This window comes from Marmota monax, unplaced genomic scaffold, assembly GCF_021218885.2.
Source record: "Marmota monax isolate L192 unplaced genomic scaffold, Marmota_monax_Labrador192_F-V1.1 WCK01_AAM20220418_F8-fsc00030, whole genome shotgun sequence".
NCBI classification, from domain to species: Eukaryota; Metazoa; Chordata; class Mammalia; order Rodentia; family Sciuridae; genus Marmota; species Marmota monax.
In genome coordinates this window covers 14,783,369-14,798,814 of record NW_026691988.1, presented here as the reverse complement: position 1 = coordinate 14,798,814, position 15,446 = coordinate 14,783,369, and the positions used below count along the sequence as shown (strand labels likewise).

The 15,446-nt window shown below is 40.4% G+C and overlaps 1 protein-coding gene across 7 annotated transcripts in view; it reads left to right on the top strand.

Annotated features, from left to right (window-relative positions):
- Plagl1 (PLAG1 like zinc finger 1) overlaps window positions 1-15,446 on the top strand; it is an 80,580-nt gene that overhangs the window by 18,302 nt on the left and 46,832 nt on the right. For 6 of the 7 annotated variants that reach the window (XM_046450797.1, XM_046450781.1, XM_046450774.1 and 3 more), the window contains exons 2-3: window positions 8,078-11,671; window positions 12,369-12,538. The gene's annotated coding sequence lies outside the window, so the exon portion shown is untranslated. The remainder of the gene's footprint in view (window positions 1-8,077; window positions 11,672-12,368; window positions 12,539-15,446) is intronic. The other variant, XM_046450752.2, reaches the window with a different exon arrangement.

Sequence of the window (15,446 nt, the reverse complement as noted above, 5' to 3'; positions counted from 1 at the left end):
ACAAAAATCAACTGGGTCATGTCCTGGAGTTCCTGGTCACAGAAATGCCCTCCATGTTTAGTGTGTTTTACAAACTGAGTGTGTTTGCAGGGAGCTGAAGAAACAATGTGGCTGTTTGGAATTTCTGTACATCTTTCCTCTATGTAGTCACTCCATCAGTAACAAGGAGTTTTCTATGAAAGTTGTTTTTCTCCCTGCAAAAACATCCCTGAAGGACAGAATGGGCAAGCTGCTGAGAGATGTTATAAAGGCTCACAAGACAAAGGGTGCCATTCCTTGAAGATTATCTATAGGTGGAATAATTTTTTTTTTTTTGGCACCGGGAATTGAACCCACAGATGTTTAACCACTGAGCCACACTCCCAGCCCTTATTATTTCTTATTTTGAGACAGGGTCTCACTAAGTTGCTCAGGGCCTCGCAGAGTTGCTGAGGCTGGCTGTGAATTTGCTGTCCTCCTGGCTCAGCCTCTTGAGCTACAGGAATTACAGGTGTGTACTGCCAGACCTGGCGGGGTAGAATTTTTAAAAGATATTAGTAAAACCTTAAAATGGTAATAAAAAGTAACAATTGCTAAAAGTTCCTGACAAAATAGAACTTGTAAGTGCTTTTACTGTACTCTGAGGTGTTATTAAATCAGTCCAAAGTGTGAAGTCCTTTTTCAGCCTCAGTTGCTGCAGCGCAACATGCACTCACCCCAGTCTTAGAGTTGGAAAGATTCTTACCCACTAAGCATCAGTTTCTGCCCCTACCACAATGCCCATACTGTCATAATGACTTTGTAGGCTTTGGAATCAGAATTTCATCTTGATTACTTGCTAGACAAGAGACTTCTGGCAAGTTCCCTAATCTCCCTAAGCTTAGGGAATGAAAATGACAACAACCCCCCCCCCCAAAAAAAAAAAAAAACAACATAAAAAAATCTGTGCATGCACTTAACAAAAAGATGCTTCATTTTAGGGAAATGCAAACTAAAATGGCAAGAAGATTCTACTACTTATGTATTTGAATATCTTATATTTTTATTTTAATATTTAGGTCATGAGTCTTAGGCAGGAATATTATATAAGTCTTTCTCAGTACATCACATTAGAATACAAACATCAATTTGTGCCATTATTAGTAATGCTTTTCATTTTTAAGGTTATTACTGTGGGAATTTAAATCAGTTGTTAGAACAGGCATTTTATTAATTGACAAAAGTCATATTTTTTTTTGTTTTTGTTTTTGTAGGTGATTTTTTTTTATTGGTTGTTCAAAACATTACAAAGCTAACAAAAGTCATATTTTGTATAACATGTTTTGAAGTATGCATATGTTGTAGAGTGGCTATAGCAAGCTACTTAACATATGCCTCACATAATTAGTTTGGAGTATGGTGAGGATACTTAAATTTTACTCTTAGCAATTTTAAAGCATATAATGCATTGTTATTAACAATAGTTGGCAATATGTACAGTATTTGTCTCTTGAAATTATTCCTCCTGTCTAACAGAAATTTTGTGTCCTTTGACCACTGTGTCCCCCATTCCCACCCTGGTGGCCACTAATTTTGTCTAATTCTATGAGTTTGACTTGTTAACACTGCACATATAAGTGAGCTCATATGGTATTTGTCTTCCTGTGCCATTTAGCACAATATTCTCCAGATTCATGCATGTCCTTGCCAAGAACAGGATTTCCTTTTCTAAGACTGAATAGTATTCCATCTTGTCTATGCACTACATTTTCTTTATCTGTTCATCTGCCAGTGGGATTTCAGCTTGATCCCATGCCCTGGTTACTGTGCATAATGTTGCAGTGAATGAGGGGATGCAGGTGTCCCTTCAAGGTACTGTTTTCACATCCTTTAACTTTATCCCCCTAATTGGGAAAGGTATGATCTCAACCACTTGGTTAAGATTCACCATAAAGTTGCTGTTTCACTCTTTTGTAACTTTGTAATTATATTGTGAGGAGATGCATGTTTTGAGACTGTCGACTACATAAATGTCCTGTTCTCCAATTTTCCACCTTAGTTAGAATATTCATTGTTGATTCTTGTATGCAGCAATTTTTACTGTGATGCTTACAAAATGCATCTTTTCTAAATTATCAGTGACCAGGCCGGAAGTTTAGGGTTTGATTCTGTGCAAGGACAGGGTGTCCAGACCCAAAGATGGTGGTGAGGGACTGATGACGGGAATGAACTGTGCAGTCCGGGCTGGCTGGGGAGGGAGATTGGGTGCAGGGGGGGGAGGTGGGGGGTCTCACTGAAATCAGGTAAATATCTTGTACGTAAGAGGATGTTTGGAAGAGCTGTTTGGAAGGGCAGTGAGTCAGATGTAGGGATTTTGAAATTCATGGAAGACCAGTTCCTGGCTGTCCAGGTCTGGGGGTTGCCATGGATTCAGAGAATTGTTTGAGTGGACAGGTTTTCCATTACGAGGAAGTGAAGGGATTCTAAGGCTAGGGTATTGAATAAATCAACCACATGAAGGTCAAATTGGCCCGAGATAATGGGATGACTAGAGGAGACATTTAACTAGCCAAATGCCAGAGGCCTCCACTGAGCAGGATCCATAGTGACTTTGTGGATGCCAGCCTGGCTGGAGGAGCCAGAGTTTACAAGCAAAAGGACAGTGATGAACCAGTGGGGTTAGGGAATAAAAAGCATGCTGTCTTTTTAGCCTCCCCCAATACTGTACCGCCATACCTGAGAACCCCTGGATGGCAGGTGGCCTCTAAGGAGACCCAAGCTTTTGAGTTACAGTAAAGAGCTGGGAGAGCTTTGAAGAGGAGGAGGGAAAGCCTGGCTTTGATGCTGTGGACAGGCTCAAATGGTAAAGGAGAAAGGTCATTGTTTTAGTCCCTCTATGCTGCTGCTATAACAGAATACCTGAGACTGGGAAAGTTATAAAGTTCAAATTTATTCTCCCACAGGAAGCTAGGATATCCAAAATCATAGCCCCAGCAGAAGATGTGGCTTCTGGTGAGGGCTGCTCTGCTTTTGAGGTAGTGCTCTGTGCTGTACCCTCACGTGGGGAGGGGATGGAAGGGTAAGAGCAGGGAAGCACTGTTCCCACACGGCAAAAGAGCAGAAAAGAGTGAACTTCCATCCTCCTGTTTTTCTGAATCAGGACCTTAACCCTCCATGAGGGCTCACAGCTCGGTCACCTCCCAGAGGCCCTATCGCTTTGTACTGTCACATCGGTAAAGTCTCAGTGTGAAATTTGGAGAGTATTACAATAATCCAACCATAGCAAGCAGTACAACAGGTGGCTGCAGGGTAGAGGGAAAGGAGAAGGAGAGGCCTAGGAGAGTCCTGGGCTGGGAAGGCCCTGGGGGATTATTAGGATCAGGGCAAGGATGAAAAATTGGAGACAGGCAGCCTGGGATGATTGCAGGATTGTGCCTGGAGCTTTAGAACAAGGATTGGCATTTTTTTTTTTAAACCCAGATTGGATATTGCTTAGTGAGGGCCTATGGACCATATAGATCCCTTCTCATATAATTTTCATGTCATCAGATATTCTTTTCTGATTTTTATCAGCCATCAAAAGACTATTAAGAACATTCTTAGCCTGCAGCCTGTTCAGAAAGAACCATCAGTCATTTGTGGCCCCTCTGGCCTTGTTGGTTAACCCTGGCTCTGAGGAAGAGGGTAGGAGCTTGTGTGTGAAAGCAAGGGTTTGAGTCACCCCAGGGACATTTCAGGAGTGGAAGTAAAATACCTTGATGATCCTGAGCAACGGAGCAAACTCAGTGGGCACAATGGCGCACACCTGTAATCCCAGCAGCTCCAGAGGCTGAGACAGGAGGATCAGGAGTTCAAAGCCAGCTTCAGCAATTTAGCGAGGTGCTGAGCAACTCTGTGAGACCCTGTCTCTAAACAAAATACAAAATAGGACTGGGGATGTGGCTCAGTGGTTGAGTGGCCCTGAGTTCAATTCCCGGTACCCAAAAAAAAAAAAAAAAAGTATGGGTTATCAGATTGTTAATTTCAAAGAGCAAGGGAGAGCTTAAAGATGAACCCTCAAGAATATGGTGCATGCCTGTAATCCCAGTGGCTCGGGAGGCTGAGGCAGGAGGATTGCAAGTCAAACCCAATCTCAGCAACTTAGTGAGGCTCAGTGGTTAAGCACCCCTGGGTTCAATCCAGTACCCCCACCCCCCCAAAAAAAATTAAATAAATAATATGGTGAAAAAGGTATGTATCTAGTACAGAGTAATTCACTGTGATTTTAGTTTTTAGATGATTTTTAATAAATATGTGTAGGATTATTTAAAGTCAAATACGACATTTTTTTTTTTTTTAGATGTTTGGTGATTCTCTCGTTTCAAGCTTCCTGTTCTCTGATCTCTGAATCTTTTTTCAGTTTAATTCACCCAGTTAATAAATCTCTGGCTCCTTCTGGGTTGTGGGAGGTGTGGTTCCCTGACTACCTACCAGAAGAGACCTGGTCACCCAAATGCTCTACAAAACAGATTTACAATGAATGCTTTCTTGGCAGTCCCTACCTGGAATTCTTATTCCCCAGTACTCGGAAGTGTTGAGGTCTTCTTAAGCCACCTATCAGTCCTCCAGTTGTGTTTCAAAATTCTTTCAAAAATCCATTGGGCTTTCAACTGCTGTCCTTGTGTCTCTTCTAATGTCCTTGTCTCAGCAGAAATTTGGGAGGAAGAGGCAGCACAGGTGTCTGTTTAACCTGCCTTATACTTTGAAATAAGCAACTGTGGGGCTGGGGGCGTAGCTCGGTGGTGCACTAGTCTAGAATACACAGGTCCTGGTTTTGATTCTCAGCCCACAAAAAAGAGCAGCTAATACTTCTAAGTTATGAAAAGCACTTACCACTTTTCCCTTTCCTTGTGGCGCCTTCTTACTGTTGCTGATGAATTTTATGATGAAATTTTAATTATAGTAGATGGGAAAATAGAATAAATATCAATATCTGGCATCTGAAAACGACTTTCACTTCTTTGCTCTAAAGGCCAGCCTTTGGTCAATCATTGTCAACTTGCTTTTTTTTTTCATGCCACATGAAACAGGAAAGAAAATTGATGCCATTGATTCTATTTTAAATTAGTTCTCACTGATTCTGGTTGCTTATTAATAAAAGGTGAAGTAGGATATTTTCCCCCTTATTTTTAATGTGGTATTTTAGTTTCAAGCTAGATATGAATTAGTTTAGGATTCATATCTCCATCTTGTGTAACTAGAGTCCCAACAATACATTTTATTATAAAATTAGAAAACACACAGGTATTCAATCAATGGCTCCCTTCACTTTCTCCATGGGTGCCCCAGCTACCCTGGACTATGTGCCTTCTTGTGATCCTTGACATATGATGAGGTAATTATCATTTCCTTATTATACTGTCCAACATGCATGTAAGATAGAAATTCTTTTTTTTTTTAGAGAGAGAGAGAGAGAGAGATCTTTTTAATATTTATTTTTTAGTTTTCGGTGGACACAACATCTTTTATTTTTATGTGATGGTAAGGATCGAACCCAGCGCCCTGCGCATGCCAGGTGAGCGCATTACCGCTTGGGCCACATCCCCAGCCCAGATAGAAATTCTTTACCAGAAAAAGTAAGGAGTTTCAGCAGAGGAGTTACATATACCAAGCATCTCCTTTCAGTCCCACTATGCTGACCAAATGTCAGTCAGCTGAAGATAGAAATGGACTTAAGTCTTGCTTATCAAAAAAAAAAAATTAAATATTCTTTATGGGAGGCTTATTTGAAGAATGATACCTGCATGGGGAATTCATTGCAAATAGAGGCAGATTAGGGAAGGAGCCAGGAATCCTGTGAGCCAACATCAGAGTTTCAGAAGAGAAACTGGGCACAGGGGCACATGCCTGTCATCCCACCTACTTGGGAGGCTGAGGCAGTTGCTCCAGGCTCACTTGGGGAACTTGGGAGAACCTGTTTCAACATAAAGGCCTGGGAATATAGCTCAGTGGTAGAGTGCTTGGCTGCCATGTGCGAGCCCCTGGGTTAAATACCCAACACACACACACACGGAAATTGAGGGAGGCTAGTTCAAGGTCAGTGAGAGGTGGTTTGGCCAGAAGACATGAACCTCCAAAGGACTACACGCATTTCTAGATATTAAAATGTTAACTTATATTTTGGTTAGAGGAAATGAAATCTAGGCACTTTTTAAAATATTTGTTGAGTTGAATGCACTGAAAGATTTTTTTAAAGCTCTGGTTTAAAATCTGATTAGTAGAATGTAAACCGTAATGTGACCGCTCCATGGCCGCTTGCTATTGTTAAAGAACACTGGATTAGGAGTCCCGGGAATGACTTGGTTTGAGTTTCATCTGTGCCATGTAAACCCCCACGGGTGGGAAATTGAATTGGTAACATACTGGGGGGTGCTGATGGACAAGTTTGCAAGAAAAAAGGTGGAAGTTCAATTCTAATCCAAACTGTTGTGGAGGAAGATTTAAAAAACAGTCTCTCAAATTTCTTTTACCAATCCTATTCCAATAAAGAATAGAAAAATGTTAATGAACTTTGTTGAGGTTTAATTTGCACTTAAAATAAAGACATTTTACTTAATGTATGACTGTGACAAATATATAGACCCATGTAATCTTCTCACCAATCAAAATATGGAACATTTCCATCACTCCACAAAGTTCCATCATGATTCTTCTGCATCCACCTTAGGAAACCACTGACTTGCTTTTTGTTGCTTAGATGAGATCGGTCCTCCTAAAATTTTATGCAAGTGTAATCAAATAGTATGTCACCTTTTATGGATGGTTTCTTTGACTCTGCACAATGCATTTTAGATTTATGTTGTTGACACTATCAGTAGTTTGCTCACATTATTACTGATGTTTGGGTTGTTTCTGGTTTGTGACTAATATGAATGTTTTTGTGTCTTTGCATAGACATGTTATTTCTCTTGGATAAATACTAATAGTGAAATTGCTGGGTTATTTATATGCTTATAAAAATAACTTTCAACTATCAATTTATTTTCCCTTCATGAATGTGTGAGATTTCCAATTTTTCCAACCTTTGGTATTGTTTTTTTAATTATAGCTATACCATTGGATACGCAGTGGTATTTCATTGTCTCTTTAATTTTCATTAGTCATTAGGAAAGTGATGATAAATCTTAATCATATGCTCATTGGACATCTATCTATTTTTTTGGTAAAATCTTTTTCAAGAGTTCTGCCCATTTTAAAATTGCACTGTTTACCATAATTATTTTGAGTTCTTCAAATGTTCTGATAAAAGTCCTATGTCAGATCTACATATACATGGAATATTTTATCCCAGTTATGTGGCTTGAATTTTAATTTCCTTAATGGTTTTCCCTGAAGAATAGAGCATTTTCTATTTAGTAAATCCAATTACCAACTTATTTTATGATCATTGCTTTGTGTATCCTGCCAATCAATCTTTGTCTATCCCTAGTTTTTCTTCCAGAACAACGTTGTCAAACAGAAATATCATGTGAGTCATATATGTAATTTAAAACTTTATAGCAGCCACATTAAAAAAGTAAATGTAGCTCCAGTTAATTTGAAACCATATATTTCATTTAAACCAATGACGAAAATATTATTTCAACATGTAATCAATACAAAAATGAGATAGTTTACATTCTTATTTTTATCCTGAGTTTTTGAAAGCCAGACTATATATTTTTTTACCTAAAGCATCTTTCAGTTTGGACTAACCACAGTTCAAGTATTCCATAGTTATACATGGCTAGTGTATTGAATAGGGCAAGTTCGAGATGTTTCCTATTTTCTGTTTGTTTATTAATTTTTTAGTTAGGTCTGTGTTCTAATTTGACTTCATTTTTGAGTGTAGTGTGAAATGCAGGTAGAAGTTTTTTTCTCCATATAGACAACCAGTTTCTAAGTAATTATTCATGTTCCTAGTTGAATTATTTGCACCTCTGTCAAGAATAACTTGTGGGTGTACTTTTGGACTCAGTATACTGTTCTGTGTTTACTTAGGGAAGCACCAGACTGTCCTAATTATTCTAGCTTTAGAGTAGACCTTAAAATCAGGTGGCATGAGCCTTCCAACTTTTAAAATTATTTTTTTCTTTTCTAGGTACTTTTCATTTCCATACAAATTTTAGAATTCGCTTTTCAATTTCTGCAACAAAGCTGACATGGATTTTATCTGTTGAAGAGGATTTTAAAATGACCCCACAAAAGATAAGTCTTATGTCCTAACCTCTGGAATCTGTGACTGTTAACTTTATTTGAAGAGATAAATGAATAGGTCTTTGCAGGTACAATTAGGCTGAGGATTGTGCAATGAGATCACCGTGTTGTTTAGGTGGATCCTATATACAATGACAGGTGTCCTCACAAGATAGACACGTAGAGGAGTAGATGATGTGAACACAGAGACAAAGATTGGAACATTGTGGGTACAATAAGCCACAGAAGTCAAGGAATGCCAACAGCCACCTAAAGCTGAAAGAATGGTGGAAAGATTCTCCTCTGTGGCCACTAGAGGGCACTCGTGGCCTTTGCTGAAACCTTGATTTCAGACTTCAGTCCTCTGGAGCTGAGAAAATCTTCTTGTTTGAAGCCACCAATTTGTGGTAATCTATTTTATCAGCTATAGAAAGCAAACAAACCCATTATCAGGCAGAAGAAGTTCCATTCTATTCCTTGTTTTTTGTTTATCAAATACCCATTATTTTGTTAATGTGTTTAAATTTTAGCCTCATCATAGCTGTTCCTCCTGGTGAAAACTGTTCCTGAATGTGTTGGGTCCTGACACATTGTATCAAATTATAATTTTGTCTGCATCAATCATCTTGTTCTTTATTTGATAACAAAATTTAAGAAGTCATTGAGTTGGGGGTACAGGGGACCTGTACCTCACAATACTTAGAAGGGAAAAAAGAATGATAATAGAATTTTTTCCTCAGTGATTCTCTCTACAATAGAGACACGCTGGGAGCCCTTAGGTTCACTTTGACCTTGAGAAATACTTCATTTCACTGTAGTGTTTCCAAAATTAGGAGATTTCATATTAGATCTCATACTTCTCTTGACGATTATATAGATTTGGTGACTGTGCTGTGATCTCCCACAGGGCAGCCATTGGTGTGAGCTGTACACCACCTGCCCCTTAAGCAAGGTTGCTCTGTCACTGTACCGTAGTCCTGTTATTCCTCATTGATTTAGATTTTATAGAGATTTGAGTTTACAGCCTGTATTTTAGAATCTTGTTGGAATACATTGTAATGTTGAAGCATGTGTCCCTGAGGACAGGCTTAGGGGTAAGGAACGTGTCAGCTATAAGGCAACAACTTGTGTTCAAAGAGAATTGTGGGAAAAGAGATGAAAGGGATTTTCATATAGTATATTACCTATAGGGGGCAGGAAGGAGGGAGGAAGGGACGGACTTCTGGATATATGCGGCATAAGGAAGCATTAAAAAAAATCTCTAAACCATCTGAAAGAAAGCAGAAAAACAAAAACAAATAAAAAAGCAAACCCTCACCTGCTACAAACCAAAGGGAAAAAAATACATTTATAAACTTAACCTAAAATTTGAGAGGTGATGGCAAAGCAAGGGTGCTGATGAATTGTGGCTCCGCTGGCTGTGCCGATCCCCACCCAAGTCCTCCTCCCACCCCTGTAAGACATGTTGAGGAAAAAGATGATCAGACCCAATCCTGAGAATTCTCACAAACACCCTCCATTTGGGAAAGGAGTGAGTGGGTTCCCCATGAAATGCCCACACCACTGTTGGGGCTTGCCAGAGAGAGAAGAGGGTGCCATGTTCTGGAGTTCCCTGCTACACTGAGCACATGAAGCAGGCAAGAGCTGCTCCCAGCATGCAGGGGCTGAGGAGGACACTCAGGACTTAAAGCAGCAATGGCTGAATTCCCCTGAAGGCTCCCACTAGTCTAGGCTGAATTCCACACACCCCCTTCCTCCTACTCCTTGTCTGAAATCCTTCAGTTTACAGAAAAAAAGTAGACAGAAACAGCACTCATCCCTAAAACTGAAGCCGATTGAGCTATGTACTATGAATGGAATCTAAAAATTGAAAGATCATACTATATGCTGGGGGAAAACTGTTATAGAGTAAATAGCACTGAGTCATAGCCCAGGTAAGGAAACTAACAGTATTTAAAACGATGAATTCTTCATCACCATCAGGGTACAGGTTACATAGGATTCTGATTTCTCCGCAGAAATCATTCATGTTAAAAAAAAATCAGTGAAGCAATTGCCTTCTTTTTCTATTAGGTTTTGAAAGAAGCCGTGTATTCAAAGTATTTACCTAGCTCAGTTTTTACTTACTCATAGAGAAAAAAAAAACATATTCTCTCAGATATTAAGGTAACCTAGAAGCCCTCATTAAGAAAATGGCTTGGAAAAGAAGGTAGTCCATCAGATACTAGATAAAAATAAAGAATACAGGAATGAGTAAGTTATGGTGAATCTCAAATTTTTTTAAATGTGGATTTAAGACCGAATGCCTAGGAGAATAAAGCTGCAGAGCATTTGTAAATGCTCTAATTGCTAATAAACCTAAAGTAATACAAGCAATAGAAATTGAGAGGCTGGGGGTGACGGCAGGTGGATATTTAAGCTGCTAATCAATCTCATCTCTTAGAGCTATGAGACCGTCCGAATCGGACTTAGAAACACATAGAAACTCTTCCTTGTACTTTAGTCTTTACTGAATGTGCATGGGCCTCTTTTAGGAATGTACGAATTGCAAGGGAAAAAAAGCAATTGCTTGAGCGTCTCTGTAGCTTTCTCTTAAACCCGAGTAACACTTAAAACATTTTAAATTACTTGAAGTATACACACTGTGAGTCCACAATTACAATGTTACTTCTGTCTAGTCCTTCAGTGTCTTCGTTTCGTCAGCTGTCCGAAGGGAATAACTGTGGTTCTCCGAGGGTTGGGGTGAGGATTCAATGTCTTTACCTATGGGGTGCTTAGGACAGTGCGTGGCTCGCCAGCAGCGGTGAAATCGAGGCTGCCCAAACTTCAACGCTGCACGCATAGGAGATAAGTTGGTTCAGCCTATCTCAACGTGCTTCTAGCATCTCTGGTATTTTTCGTTTATGATTTGGCTCAGGGCGACTCAGTCTGGTGGTGACTTAAGTGAACAGTCTGTGGTAGGGGGGCTTCGGGCTGAGTCGGGTCTACCTGCGCCAGCTCTGCACCTGGGCGACCTTGGCTTTGCCCACACCGATGACTCAATCGGCCAGGCGTCTGGGCGCCTGTCCTCTTCCTCCGCCCCCTGCAGCCGACCCCCCGGCTCTCTAGCGGGGCCTCCTCCTGCCACGTGACGCCCCCGCCAGGGGCCCCAGCGCCCTCCTAGCGGACGCGCTGTTCCGGCTCCCGGGCTCCGCCTGTGCACGGCCTCCTCAGCTAAGCCATCCTCTTGGCTGCCGCGGGCGGCAAAGCCCACGGCATCTGCCATTTGTCATTCAGCCCGTTGGGAACGCCCCAAGCCTTGATTTAGACGCGTCTGGGGCGTACTCCGGCCTCACTCTCCTGGCGGGCGAGCAAGCGGTCGGACGCAGCAGCCGCGCTCCCTGCACAGCGGAGCGCGGCCCGTGGCGCGCGGGGCGCTTCCCCGATCGCAGTCATGGCCGCGGAGGCGGCGCGTTCGAGCAGCCTCGCCTGAGTTCCGGGGGGCTTCGCGCCCCGCAGGGTAGGTGCCGGGTGCTCGCAGCCACGGGGCGGCGCAGGCCTGGGTGGTGGGCGGCTGGCGGCGGCATTGCCGCGCTGCGGGGCTTCGCTGCTGCCGCGCTGGGGAGGGTGTGCCGTGGCTACGTGCCGCGGACGTGACGGGGTCCCAGGCTCCTCGGGCGAAGTGCGAAACTCCGACAGATTGTCACCCGGTGCGCCGGGGCGGCAGGGGCAAAAATGCTGTCGCCTGGTCCATTTTAATGCCCATTACTGACACGTTCGCAGGTATTTGGTCTGCGGCAAATAGACTCGATGTTTAAGACCTGGCATGCGGGGCTCGCCAAAAGGCCAAGAGAGACAGGGTGAAGTCTGTTAAAAAGTCATCGTGTGGTCAAATCGTAGATGTGTGCATTTTCACCCTTGATGGGGAATATTATTTTGGATGTGTTTATGTTGTGGACTCTTTATCAGTGGTGTTCACGAAACTATTTTTTAAAACGTGGACTCCTGAAAATTTCCTGGATTGGGATAATTGGTAATGCAACTAAGGTTATTTAGTCTCTGCGTCCAACTTTAAGGACCGTAGTGGAGATTTGTACTTTATACGGAACTAAACTTATGGAATTTCGGAGGATATTTTTTCCAACAAATGTGTTACTTGTATGTTTTAAGAAACCAATAAAAATTAGAAATCCCAACTTAGGTCCTCCTTTTTCCAGGAAACCTCCTGTAACCTCTCCTGCCCAGGCAGGATCGGAGGCCCCTCCTGTGATCTTTCTGGGTCTCCCCGAGGTCCGGGTCCCTGAAGTTCTCCCCTCTGCGCCCCCTGCCTCCGCGTATTAACCCATCTGTCTTGCTGGGAGCCCAGTGGTCGCTGGCTCAGCACATGGTAAGTGATTGATACTGTTTATGACGAATGAAAAGATAAAATGTTATGATAGTTCGTGGTTTTTGCTCTGAAATAGTAAATTCAAATGCTCTGAGGTAAGAACGTTTATTTAAAGTTAAAGATCAGAAAAAGTTGAAAACATTGATGTCAGCGTCACCCGACCCAGCAGTCCCGCGCCTGGGTATTCATCCTCTAAAACAATGTTTTTGAGAATCTGAAGCCCATGTTTGTGGGTCGTGGAATTATTTAAGTGGATAATGAACTTGAATTTGTTAAACAGGACCTACCAGATAATAGAAAATGTCAGAATGTCTCAGTCATAGAGAATTTGCTTTATGATTCCGCGCCCCCCCCCCCCCCGCCGCCAGTTTTATACACACACAGATGTGTGTACTGATGTAAAACGTCATTTCTTAGTATGAGTCATGGTCAAAAAAGTTTGAAAGCCACTGCCCTAGATAAATTTTCATATATATAACACAAGAGGATGTGTACAAGAAGGTTTACTGTAGTGCCAAAAGATGGAAGCAGCCTTCTTGTCCATCTGAAGGAGAAATGTAAATTGCGCGCTGGCCATAAAACAGAAGGCGGTACAGCTGCGAATGAAATAGTTTTGCTTCAACACAGGCACGTTTCAGTGTTGAGCCAAAAAAAAAAAAAAGTTAACAGAGAATACTGTATGATATCATTTATGTAAAATTCAGATCGTGGCAAAGCAAGCCTATTGTTTAGGGATGTGCACGTAGACATTAGAAGTGGTAATGTAAATGAATACCATTAATAGCATAAAAGGCTAGTGGTCAGCTCCTGGAGAGGGCGCTCGCGTGCGTGCGTGTGTGTGTGTGTGTGTGTGTGTGTGTGTAGGAACATACCACAGGCTCGGTCATGCTGTAAATGCCTTACCTCCTTGGCCGTGACCTGGGCGATGATTATACCAGTGTTTACTTTACAACTCCTTGTTAAGTGATATAGAGGTTTATATGTTAAACTTCCACCAAATATATTAAGCTATACATGTTAAAAAATGAAGAAGACTGAATCCAGGTCTCTGAGTCTGTTAATCATGTTTTCCATCTTATGTAAAGTCTTGATCAGGTAGAAGTACCTAGGGAACTTCATATTGGTAATGTTTTATTTCATAATTTCTCTGGTGGCCATATCTGTATTCATTAAGTTGTTTTTATACCTAAAGTAGCTTATTATATTTTAAAAAGCACTTAGAAGAAAGTCAAAATCACTTGGCATGCTCTCCTTTTAAAAGGCCACTTTTACATATTTTGTACAAAATTTGGATTATATTTTATTTAGGAATTCAAGCTAAAATCAGATTCTGTTATGGAAAATTAAATGCTGAAAAAAATATAAGAACATACTTTATAGTCCGTCACTCAGGATTTAAAAGTGCTTACGTAGCCTCATATTACTTTACCGATTTCAATTCCTCAGCCGCTCAATTCCACATTTGTGTTTCTCAACAGTGATAGATGACTTTTATATTTTATTGTTATATTATACTGTATTATATCCTAGAAAATAATATTTACAACACTGCAGAAATTTCTATTGGAAAACATGATTCTAGATGCGCAGACCCTGTTCTGTTTGTATAAACTTGCAGACAATAAACTGTAGGCATTAATTTTTTCCCTATGCCTTTTATATCTTAAAACTTCTCTGCTGTTAAACATATTCTTCAAATTCTTTCTAAAGATGTTGAAGTTTGTATTTTGTCCACTTAGCTCTTTATGTGAGGCATGCATGTACATGTGTGTATAGATGTATATATTTTGATCATCTTGTGAATTCAAGATTGATTGTCTTTTTCACATATGGGAAGGTAATTGCCCCAGTGCCAGTAATTTGCAGCACCATTCTGTCATGTATAATACCCAGACATGTTTTGTCTTATTTCTGGGCTCTACTTACGGGTCATCTGAAAATATGACAGATTTTCACTTATTGCTGCTTCATATATAGTAAATTATTCAGTTTTAAGAATTAAAAATGTTTTCCATTGTGCCTTTTTTTTCTTTGAGATTTTAAAAAGTATTCTCTAGTTCCAGTGTGGATAGTTTCTGAGCTATTCTTTGGTTACTGATTTCTAATTTGCATTATAGTCAGGAAATTTGTCTATGCTATTAATTGTTTGAAATTTGAGAAAAGTTGCTTTATGGTATCAATTACTCCTTATATGATCCAGAAGAATGCATACTCAAGATCTTTTGGTTCAAGGTATGTATTTGTGTACATACATATATATGTATAAATATGCATACATACGTATGTCACTTGTATCTATTTTTAATGTTTACCTTTCATCAGTTCTATAAAATATTATTCTTTATTTCTATTCTTTCTTTTTAAGAACTATGATTTGACTTGCATTAGACTTTCTCAGATTTAACATTTATGTTTTTAATATAGTACATGTGTATATACAAATAAAATTTTAATCCATTTTTAATTCTAATGAATACTCTTCAACCCATGTTCCAATCTTTGGCTAATTTGCATTTCTTTCCAGGTTGAACTATGTGTACAATAAAATATAAAAATAAAGTGTGTGGCTTAATGAAATTTACATACACCCGTGCGATCACCACCCAGATAAAGACATTAAACATTTTTATCCCTGCAAAAGTTCCCTGTGTGCCTTTCCATTGATAGAGCCAAACATTTGCCTCCTGCAATCAACTGCTGTCCTGATTTCAATTGCCGTGAATAATTTTCACATGTTCTTAAATTTCATATAATTGGAATTATATATTTTATTCTTTTATTCATAGTGTACTTTTGAGGCCCATTCATGTTACACATAGAAGCCATTTTGTTTGCTTCCCCCTCACCCTCCTTAAAGGGTTGGCAAAACACAACTTGTGAGCCAGTGCCAGCCCTCTTCATATTCTCA